An 8,522-nucleotide genomic window follows, 5' to 3' on the forward strand; every position below is an offset into this window, starting at 1 on the left:
GGGGGCTTCGCCGCCGGGGCGGGGGGTGGGGGCGGAGGGGACCGCGGGGCTGCCCTCGTCTTCCTCCTCTCTTGGGAGCTTTCACAGCTCGTTTCGGGTGAGCGTGACTCAGCCGCTTGCTGCGAGCACGGGGGGGTGGGTGTGGAAGCGGTTCCTTCCCGTGAATCACGAAACCCGAATGCCTCTGAGCCGCCGGGGGGAGGCGATGCCTGCCGCGGTTCCGCACTATCGGGAAAGGGTGACTTGTCGCATAGCAGCTCGTGCGTGCCGGTCAGCCGCTCCCGCGCGTGAAACACCCGAAGGAGCGCAGAGCCGCACCGGAGGCCTCGTGGGGTTCCCCGGAACAAAGAGAGCCTGGGTCTCCCGCCGCAGCGACCGCAACGTCCTCCGGCTTCCCAGAAACAGCTGGGTGTACCCCATCTCCTGTGTTGGCACATTGAGCGCTTTACTGACGTATGGAGTGTGTGCTGTTCCCATGTTGACTTAAGAAAAGCTAGAGAAACGTGAGGCCATCTAAAACGTTATGTGCACTCAGTGTATCCAGTCCAGTAATAGCCTTGACTATGTTCCTCGATTTCTCACGTCATGTGTTTGCTTTTTCCATATTCATTACCAGCTACTTACCTTGTTCCTAAAACACTTGCATGCTTTCAGGTGACGAAATTCAGAACTTTCTGGAGAAACCCTCAGTGAAAAGACCATAAACTTTCCATTCACACAGTGCTATTTGCAAGTGCTTTCAAAGGTCTTATCTGAAGCTTTGCTTTGAAAGCACTTGCAAATAGCACTGTGTGAATGGAAAGTTTATGGTCTTTTCACTGTTACCACTACAGTTATTTAAGCAAATCCGTGCGCTTAATTGTGTTTGGATTTCTCGCATCTCTTGCTTTTACAAGCTGAGAACTGCAGAAAACTGTATCACAGTTAATAGAAACAGGACATGAGGGATAGAAACTTGTAAAGCTGAATTCTGTCTTGGGGAATCTTTACTGTAAAAAGTGTTATGGAAAACTGTATGATGGGGATGGATTGCAGGAGTGGACTATAGAAAGAAGTATGTTATCTGCTCTATGTGTGATTAGTGTTAGTGGAATTTAGATGCATGCAGAGCAAAGATAATTGCCTAATAACCCTCCAGCAAATTTATTCTGAATTATAAGACCGCTTTAAAACAGAAGCTATTGTTCTGTGCAGCCCTGTAGGCTTATCCTGCATATCTTATGATTCACAAGCTGAAAAGTCCCAGTTTGCAATCAAATGAGTAGACATTCTTTTCCTGTCTTGTTTTGTGCAAAGTTGAGATGTATGCCATCCTTGGCAATATTTGAATTCTAGTGAGCATGATCTATAACCTCTACAAACATAGAAGAGCATGTCTAAAAGAGGTCTTACATACTGGAATAAAAGCAGGTCTGGATGTTACTGTGCTTAGAGTTTATTTTAAGCTAAAAAGTTACCAGATTTGAAAGGAGGATATGTTATTCTAGGCAAGACTGTAGGCAGCAGTTTATTTTTATATTGATGACAGAATTCTATACTGGAAGGATTGGGGTTCTCTTTCAAGTAGCTCAGAGCTAATACTTCCATTTTGTAAGATTTCTTTTTTGGGGGAAAAAAAGGGCAAACCAAGAGAAAAAATTCGTTTGCATGACACAAGCTCACTTCAATAGGAACTTGGAAAAGGTAGAAAGAAAGGAGGATACAAGCCCTTTCTGAATTCCAGTAACAAAAAGTTGTGGGGATAGAAATGAAGCAAGCTAAACTAAAAAATAAGGGGAAGGTAAAAAATACTTTCACTGTTTAGTTGCTTATGGACTCCGTACTCATTAATCAGTAATGCACATGGAGAGATTTTCTTGCTGTTCCCTTACAATTTTTAAAGGCTCTGGGATTTCTTCCTCCTGCAGTTGCAGTTTCCTATTGCTGACGTATTCTTCCACTGGGGTAGGGTATTTTTTCAGTTGGTGTTGATCTTTATTGCTTCTTAAATCTCTGCAGCTCTCTTATGAACAGGTTCAGATGGCACATGGATTGTAACAGTTTCTGCTGTGAGAGCCCATCCCGAAACAATGACCGTCACCAGTGTACACAGAGGAGTTGTTTATCTTGCAAAGACAATCTGCTTGAGGGTAGGGTGGTAGATTGAGGAGGAAACTACCATGTAGCTTTTTGTATTGTGCACATCTGTTGTTCATGGAAATTCAACAAATGATTGTTTTTGTGTATGGGCTGTCTTATTTTTCTTCTGTGAGCTGGCAGGATAGCTCTGCCTGTAGTGTGATAATAGTGCCATTGCTTGGACTCCTGTGGTACACTGAACTGGCAGTAAAACTTTAGCTGCTTTCTAACACTATGAATTTTCTTCTCATACATTGAAGAAGAGCAACAGTATTATTCTCATTATTAACTTGGATATTCTATTTATCTGTTAAAAGAATTAATAGTTTTCATAGGACCTTGTTGCTTGTTTTCCAGGAGCAGGTAAATAGTAAGGTTTCTCCTTTAAAAAGAAGTAACTTTTATCTAAGATACAGGGCTTCTGTTCTCCTGTGTGTATTGGCTACTTCTGAATCGTTTGTGTCCGTAGGGTCTGGGTGTGTGGGGGAGTATTTGTTGTTGTTGCATGCCCCCATTCCCTAACTGGGACGTGAGGGAGTGCTATAAACATGATTTTCCTTGTCATTACAAGCTTGGAACCAGGCATGAGGCCAGCTGTGGAATGATGCTTCCCAGCAGAGGAGCGAGGGTGGATTCTGGGCAGTCTAAGGAAGTATAGATGGGGGAAGGAGGCAGCATTCCTGTAATGAAAACTCTGTATTAACAGTAACTTTCAAAATTGCCCTCACTTGTTTCAAGCAGAAGAGATTTCTGGTGATCACATTCTTCTGTTTGCCTGAAATTGTAAAGTTTGATTTATTCATTTTCCACTCCTATATTCAAATTCAATTTGACCTGCATAAAATGAAGATGCTCTGAAGTCTCTTCTAAAACGTAGCATTCAGGTAGTAAGATGCATGCACTGCATTTGTTTGTTTGTTTTAGTCTTTTGTGTATATACTTTGTTACTTTGAATAGCAAACAACCACACTGCTTTTCATATGTTTGTATGCCTGATTTAATGACTTCCATTGATAGTGCTCAAGCCACATCAGAGTGAATGAGAACACTAGACCTTTGTTTCCTCCTTTTTGCACTGTTGTGCATTTTGCTTTCACTGGCTGGTATCTTTGGGAGGGAATTTCATTGTTGCTTTCACCCTATCCTAATTTCTATTTTTCCATAGTCCTATTGCAGTGTCCTGAGCTGCTACTCCATTTTCTATTTTTTGGAGGGGGATCCCTCCCTTCAAGGAGACTGTAACTGTACCTACATGGAGCGATGAATTCTTGGCTGCCTAAAGTGATGGATGCTTAAAATGGTGACTGCCTATGAACAGCTTGTTTATGCTTAGGCTGAAACACGAGGAGGGAGCTCAGAGGCAGATGGTATCGCTAGTCTGTACCAGACTGTCAGAGATTAACCTGAGCCATTAACTTGACTTTTATCCCCTTGTTATAAGCAGAGAGAACACTGTTATGTGTTGGTAGTAGCTCGAGGTGTACTCAGGAGGAGAGTTAATGTAGCAGGAGTCCAGCTCCCAAGCCAGAAACAGTGGGTGTACAAGTCTGTAGCAGGCATAATTTAAAATATAACTGACTAAGCCTGTGGGGCTTTTTATTCACCTTGGTGATCTCTGTCTTTTGGCTTTGCTTCTTCCCCTAAGGGAAACTAAAATATTAACACCTTAAAGAACTCTTCCATCTTGCTAAAGAAGTAAAAGTGCTATATGAAAATAAAGACCTGTAACTCCCTGGCATGGGGGAGGTGAAGGTACAAAGCTTGCAGGGCTGTGTATTGTTCTGCAAATGGGTGCAATATGTGGAGGCTTTTGGACTTCCGGTGAGGAGTGGGGAAGATGGGCGACAGGTGCACTTGACCTAAGCTGTAGAAGATGCAAAGTATGAAGTTCTTTAAAGTGATAATTTCTTGGACGACTTCTGTTTGGTGCAGATTAAGCAGAGAATCCAATCAAACTTAAATCCAGAGTGTTGCCTAGTCCTCTTACTTGAAGGAGAGAAGGACCATTCTCAGATTTTTGTAAGTAATAGATAGCTGTTGTGTTAATGACTATAGCCCTTGAGGTGACTTAGAGCACCTCTGCTGTTGCTAATATAGGAACAACTTTAATATAAAATTTCTTCCCAAGTATTAATTCTTGTATGTTGACTACTCTTGGTTTCCTTCTCTCTCTCTCTCTTTTTTTTTTTTTTAATTTAGAGCTGGATGTGGCTGGGTTGCTGAGTTTAGTCAAACTTGGGTTTGGATTACTCTAGAATGGATTAACAAAGTTTGGATCCGAGTTACCGGTTTGACAAGTTAGTGGACTGCAGAGACATGTGGCCTACAGGCAGAAGTAGAGCTACACTTGTCAAAGAGAATGACCATCATATTGTCATTTGTTTGACCGGAACAAAGCTCTTCAGTAGTAGGATTCAGGAGGTCAGTGTAGTGACTCAGATTCTGAGTAACCTCTTTAAAAGGAATGGAGCTGCTAATCCCCATGTGACTCGAGATACGCGCTCCTGCTTTGCCTAAAACCATTGGACTCCTACTGACATCTGCTGCCAAAAATAGCAATTCAACTTTGCTGTCTCGCCAACATTGCTCATGGTTAGTTTCAGTCTTAACAATAAATTGTATGTAGAAGCTACTTCATATCTCCTCTTTTTCCACTCTGAATTTTCTCGGGTGAAAGGTTTAAGAGGAAGGTAAATGAATAGTCTTTCAATTATGCACCAAGGTATGCATAATGCAGTACTGGTGCTGGGGTTCAGTGTATGTGGACTGGTAAGAGTTACAGCTGCAGTGTTGGGAAAATCATTTTCATCAGTCCATCCAGTAAATACGTGTTTAAAGAGTTGCCTGTATCCCTGAAGACTTTGATAAACTGTACCATTCTGCTTGCCCTATCTTTGAATTAAGATTGGACATACAGACTGTAGTTTGACAAAGATCCATTTGTGTTAGAAACAAGATCTGTCAGAATTCAGTCTTCTTGGGTTAGAATCTAGTTTAGCTTTGTGCTAGCTCTTATCTTAATTGTTTAAAATACTGAGCTTTGAAAAGAAACTCTTTTAAGACTTTCTAGTTTAGTAGAGCCAGTCAAATATCTCTAATCTGTAGAATTCCAACAAAGTCTAAATTTATTGTATAGATAACATCAAGATCTGTCTTTTTAGCCTCTTTCCTCACATTTTCTGCTGTTGATAAAGTTGAAATGGGATACAAAACTTCAGGTAACTGCTAGCATTTTAAGCAGCATGTTGTTTAGTTAAATCTCTGCATTGTTGAGATGAGAAATGCTACTGTTCATGGATTCTTTCTGATCACATCTGCTGTCAGTACTGTCAAAGCTAAGTCTTAATTTGCTAGGAACATCCTCAGGAAAAAATCGGTTAGTATATAGCATAAAGATGTTAGACGAACAGCTAAGTCTTCTGCCCTACAAAGCAGAAATGGGAATGCCCATTTTTCACCCAGGCACACCCTCCCCCTCCTTTTTTCCCTGAAACAGAACAGGTAAATGGCAGTCCTCTTCTTTTTCCTTTCTTTTCTCCAGACACAAGCATGCACAAACACCTTTGTTTAATAAAATCAGTAAAACATGCCTATATAGTACTGCAGCTTATTTCCGGAACTAGAATAAATGACCTCTTTTTATTTATACAGAGATAGATAGAGATCCAAGAGACTCTGTTATTCTTGTTTGCTTCTCAAATGTCGATTAGCCATGACTGGTTAGCTTCAAAGACTAGTGATTTGACAAAAATCAAAGCACAGTCAAATGGACTGGTCATAACTGGCATTTGCAGTGAGTCTTTGAAATTATGCCAGTTGTCAGAATGCATCAAGGGCAGGTGCTGCTCCGCTCCGTGAGGGAAGGCAGCCAGGAGCTGACTCTGATAACCAGGCAGGCAGAAGGAGCCCTGCTGAGGCTTTGGAGGAGAGCTGTTTTGGGGAGGCCTCCGCTGAGGCTGTTTCTAGGTTGCTGCTTCACAACAGACCTCATTGGCTAGCTTGCCTTGAGCACGGGAAGCTAAGCTCCTAGAAGGGGGGGGGAGTGTGCTCTGACAGCAGTTATGGTTTATCCTTTTGAATGTTGTACCCTTTGATATTTGCATGATTACAATTAGCCTTAGAAGTTACTAGAAAAATGCCAACAGTGAAAGTACATGGAGTCAGAGCATTCCTTGCAGTAGGTCAGTTCTGATTCTCTTCCCTTCCCCATGCTGATGGAGGACACCATCTGCTTGTTTTTGCTTTGGAATGAAAAGCTTTGCATTAGTCATTGATTTGATGTTTGTTTGTTTTTTCCTCTCCCATTTGGCTGGTGCATATTCCAGGTTGTGCATTATCCATGAAGTTGGCTTTAAAAGAAACTTTGTTAATTTGGGGTAAAGTTCACTAGGTGCTTTAATTGTAATTGTTCCTCATATCAGCTTAGTTTAAATACATCTAAAAAAATTAAGCTATGCTGATGCAGATCAGGAAACCTGAATTGATTATTTCTTCCTAATCTTTCAATAAAGGCAGATGAGATTCAAGGACCAAAGAACAGAGCTGTTGGGGGTTTTGTATTTCTCTGGTTTTATGGCAATGCCCTTCATCCTTGATATTTTTATACCATAAAATTAGTTTTAATACATGACTTAGCTGAATTTCTGCCCCCATAAAATTATCTCTGGATTGGAATAAGTTCAGATCACATGCTGTTCTATTTTTTACCACGAATGGTGTTGAAGGAGAGGAGTTACTGGGGAGGGGCACAAAGGGAGATGACAGAGGGAAAATTTAGGTAATGAGCTGGGTTTTGATCTGCTTTACGGTGCACAGAATCTGTTAGTACTTTTTCATTTGAACCTTTATTCCTGTTCTCACTGTGGACTCACAAGACCAAGATACCTACGGCAGGTATGTGCTTACGTGAATATGGTACAGAGGATTATTTTTGGATGGAAGGTGGAAATTTCTGTTGTAAAACCACCTGGTGAAAAGCACAGAATGAGGCACTGAAGTCAAATAAAAAAAAAATCAGATCTTTCATTTGAGTATGAAGAAGTGAGCTGGTCTGATGTTAGTTTCTTGCAGCTGCTAAAAGGGAGGGGGAGAGGACTTCAGTAATCTCTGATATATTCTGCTCTCCCTTCCTCTCAAGTGTTACCTGTCTGAGTTAACTAACACAATAACTACTTTCTTCTGTAACAATCTAAAGCATAAGGTGCTTGTTGTTGAGGAGAGCTGTTTTGGTATTATGACTTCCTATGGCTGCAAGTGCCTACTTGTGTTCTTGCTATCGGGAACTGTTTCTGGGTTAAGCTTATTTGAAGGGAATTAGAACTTGTGCAGGGTTTGTCAGCAGAGTGGCAGACCGCAATAGCTGCACCCTTGTCTCCTGTGATGCAAGCCACAGTGCAAATGTTTCCCAACACCTGATACTGACGTTTTTGGAGACCTCTTCAGGTCAAGCTCACTGGATTTCATAAGAGATTAAAGTTATAAACAGTTATCAAAGGGAAATGAGGTGGCTGCTCGATCTGGTGTTAGAAAAAATATTTCTTGGCTCATTTTATGCAAAGGACACCTTGAGACTACAGAGTTGGGGTAGCAATTGGAATTGGTTTTGCTTGTTGCTGTTGTATAAGCTGAAGCCTTTTAAATAGGTACAGATACAGAAACTTTGTCTTAAACCAGACCTTTCAGAATGCCGAAAGGCAGGGTGGAAACAACTGAGACATGAACTTCCCTCTTAGGAAGTGAAATTTTAGAGCTGGCAGAAACCTATTGAGCCATCAAATATTTATATCTAATAGGAGATTTCTTCCAGCAGGTATATATTCTGTTCAAAGGTAATTAGACACTGTGTAAGAACTTGCAAGCAAGAAGGTTGTGATTAAACTAGGCTGCTGAAGTCCCAGTCTCTTGTAGTGGGAACCTTGCTAGCCTAATTTCATATTCATGCACAACAAAAGTATGCCCTTCGTTTATATAGTTGTTTTTACACACACCCCTACCCCACCCCCCTGGATAATTCTGGAGGGTTAAAACTGTCTTAAAATAGGCTTTAGAATGCACTGGTCATAATGAATTGAGTCATTTCTTTGCTGTTGTGCAACATTTTGACGGTGTCTCTGACAAAGGATTATGAAGTCCGTACCATAAGCCAATGAGTTTATACTGAGAAGAAGGATGGTAACAGCTTGTAGCCCTTTGTTTTGTTCACAGGAAGGAAAATGCTAAGTTTGTCTATCAACATTGTTCATAATACTCATTGCTTTCTGAAAAGCCTTTCTGTGTCTGTGGTGATTCACTAAATGGGCTGTAATCTGAGAAAACAGTTTGCAGGAGTGATGCTTTCATGTGAGCGGTTTTATGTAACACGTGGTATGAAGTAAGATGTAACAACAGTGGGATTTCCAGATTCC

The sequence above is a fragment of the Pygoscelis adeliae genome, unplaced genomic scaffold (assembly GCF_000699105.1).
Source record: "Pygoscelis adeliae isolate BGI_AS28 unplaced genomic scaffold, ASM69910v1 Scaffold3, whole genome shotgun sequence".
In the NCBI taxonomy this organism is placed as follows: domain Eukaryota; kingdom Metazoa; phylum Chordata; class Aves; order Sphenisciformes; family Spheniscidae; genus Pygoscelis; species Pygoscelis adeliae.